The following is a 3426-nucleotide window of genomic DNA, read 5'->3' as shown; positions in this document are numbered from 1 at the left end:
TCCTGGGGAGTGGATAGTAGAGTGGGATGAGGAGGGAGTTATTGGTGGCATGGGATGATGGGAGGGAGAGAAAACTGGGATTGGTATGTTAAATAAGATTGTTTATAAATTGAATAAAAAATAAAATTAAAAAACAAAAATTAAATGTGAAAGTTAAAAAAAAACAATGACAACAACAAAAACAAACAAACAAAAAGGTATGTAGGGAGAACTCCAACAGAGAAATTTGTCCTCATGTGCTCTGTGACTGAGGCCTACTAGAGCTGTAAGATAGGATGAAGTCCAGGATAGGACCTGTGGGATATGCAAAGACAAAATGATACTAAGAGAAAGAGAGCTAAAGGGCAGAGGTCAAGTATTTGGACATTTGAGCTAGGAGAAAGGGCTAGATACTTGCAAGTATCTCCCAGAATGAAACTGGCCACCAAATATTCTCAGAAGTGGTAACAGAAACAAAATGCCCTGTTTTGTTTCAAGGACACTCACCTATGGCAGTACTTCACAAAATGATGATAATATCTTGTTTCTCTGTATGACTTGGTGACAATACAGCCACTTAGAGCCACTCCGAGGATATAAATACTTGCAGAACCTTCATTTCTCTGATACCAAAAGAGTAAACCAATTCAGATTTATGTTATTCATTTATTCTCTATCCTTATAATTTTGAAGATTTTAGTCAAAAACATAATTATAAAAGACATTTTTGTCCTGTTGCTTGGTATGGTTCTGGGAACCAGCTCAGAATTTCACATAAGATAAACAAGCGCTACAGCAACTGAGCTACATTCCCAGAAGCATGACACCACTCCTTTCTCAAAAATGTGGCTTCAAATGTTTAATAATAATTAACATTGAATGTTTTAAGTAGGAAATTCTATAACAGGCTACAGTTTCCTATCTAGATGGGACAGGAGAAGCAGAGGTAGAAGTTAGCATTCTCTCTGTGTATAGGAGATAGCTATGAATTCTCTGGCCAAAGCACATAGAGTTCTTAGCAAATACAACTTGATAGGACAGAGGCACAAAGATAAGTTACCATATAAGGAAGATTTGTCTTAAGTTTTTCATGATGGAACTGATCTGTACATGTTGTGAGAAATTGTCTGAATCTAAGAAATGTTCTGTCTGGAAGGATTAGAGGAAATGACAAAGAAGGTACAAAAACACTTTAATTAATTAATTAATTAATTTTTGCAGTAGCAATAGAAGGAACACCAGGAAGAATACATATCAGTTCTAAATATTAAAGTATAGAGCCACTAAGCTTCAAATTATACAAGATAAAAACAGAACACTCAAAAGATAAAAAAGAAATCCACAACTAAATATGGACATTTCACAGCTTTATTCTTGATTCAAATGATACCAATTCTAGGCAAACAATTCTAAAGCTGGAAGAGATTGAGACACTTTTCTAATATGTTAATAATTCCATCATTAACCTCACACCAAATTGTGAGGAAAAAAATCACAAAATGACCAATATTTCCATAGAACATGTATAGAACTCATTGTATTTAAATAAATCAAATGATATGCAAAAAGGTAATCTAATCATAGACTATTATAGCAGACAATGACAAATTAACATTTGAAAATATTCAGTATTAATTATAATAGTAATAATTTTAAAATATAATCATAATAAATTTAAAAATATGATGAAAATAAAAATATTTGTTTTGAAAATACTCCTAGCCTGTTGTCAAATGGTGGTAAATTGATAAGGAATTCTTCAAAAAACTGAGTCATTATGTTTAATATTAAGAGATTTTTTTTTTAAGTTGAGTAACAGGACAAACTCATCCTTTTCAACAATTTACGAAGTATACTAGTTGGTATACTATGACAAGGAAAAGAAACAAACATCTTCAGATTGAAAATAAAAGAAAAATAAAAAGGCAGTCCCTCCTCTTTGGAGACAAAATGGTCATATAGCAAATATCTTTAAAATCCCCCCAAAATCAGGCTGCTTTGATGGGAACGCCGAGGCCACCAGGGAACTGGCGGGATGTGAAACAGGCTCTGGCCGGTTTTCCCACTAAGATGAAGAAAACTATAAAGGCTATGTTAGAGAATCAGAGAGAACTAGAGCCAGATATTACTCCAGATATGGAAGTTATAGATACCGAGGAAGAAGTTATTAAACGATGTGAAGAAATGTGGAAAGACACAGAAGAATGTCAGAATGGATTATCACTCATTGGAACTGAGACACTCACTAACTCTGACTCTTAGCTCTCATCACTTATGCAAATGAAATGTCTGAATGCTGAACTTGGTAATTGGAAAAAAGAACACCTGAAATAACTCCCATTGGTGAAGAAGTTTTGATAAAATTAGGAAAAGAAGAGTCCCAAAATTTGAGATGTAATCTTGAAATGGTAGTATCTACTATTCAATCAAAGAATGAAAAGTTAAAGGAAGACTTAGAAAGGGAACAGCAGTGCTTGGATGAACAGCCACAAATCCTGGAACCTCTTAATGTATTGTGCAGCGATTTGAAAAACCAAGTTGTGACATTTTCTGAATCAAGAATCTTTAATGAGCTGAAAGCTAATATGCTTATTATTAAAGAGTTTAAGGAGAAGCTCTTATGTACCTTGGATGAGTTTTTAGAATATCATTTTCCTCTGCCTGATGGAACTATTAAAAAGAAAAACACTCAAGAATCAAATGCACAGTTGATAACACTAAATGAAGTGAGTGATAGAGATGCTTATAAATAGAATGTTTGATGTTCCACAAGATCCATATGTTAAAATTAGTGATTCCTTTTGGCCAACAAATATTGAGCTGCTTCTGTGGTATGCAATTGCTTTGTGACATCCAGAAGATCCAACATGGATGAGATGAGAAGCATTCCATCAGTAAAATGATGCTCTGTTTTCACACAATATGGAATCTTGCTATCCATGGATAAAGAAAACACACAAATATTTAAATAAAGAATATTATTATTTGCAAGTTTAAAAAAAATTCCCAGAAAACTCTTAGAAGTGTTAACCCAAATTAACAAGCTTGAAATATGTAAGACTAATAGATAATTACATTTCTACATGCCAGCAAAGAATAACAAGAAATACCAAAAGTAGCATTTTCATTAATACAAGGAAGAACATATAAAGTAGTCATAGATAAGCACAATGAAAGATGGAAACACTGGTATTGTTGAAAGAAATTAAAAAAGTCATACATTAATAAAGATTAATCTATGTTCATACATCAGAAAGGTCAATATCAGTAACAAGCCAGCTTCTCACAAATCTGTCTGTATCAATCAAACCTCAATCGAATTCCAGCAAGATGGTTTATAAAAATATGTAATATAATTCTGAAATTTACATGGTAATTGAAAGAACCACATGAAGTTCAAACACCTTTAAAACAAAATGTTACTACAAAATTTACACAGCCAGACCT

General features: G+C 32.9%; 1 pseudogene; it reads left to right on the top strand.

Moving 5' to 3' along the window:
- Positions 1-2049: 2049 nt before the first annotated feature.
- Positions 2050-2877, top strand: LOC127216922 (centromere protein K-like; annotated as a pseudogene).
- The last annotated feature ends 549 nt before the right edge of the window (positions 2878-3426 follow it).

Source organism: Phodopus roborovskii, unplaced genomic scaffold (genome assembly GCF_943737965.1).
Source record: "Phodopus roborovskii unplaced genomic scaffold, PHOROB, whole genome shotgun sequence".
NCBI classification, from domain to species: Eukaryota; Metazoa; Chordata; class Mammalia; order Rodentia; family Cricetidae; genus Phodopus; species Phodopus roborovskii.
The sequence above is the reverse complement of the archived record's forward strand: the minus strand, read 5'-3'. Positions and strand labels throughout refer to the sequence as shown.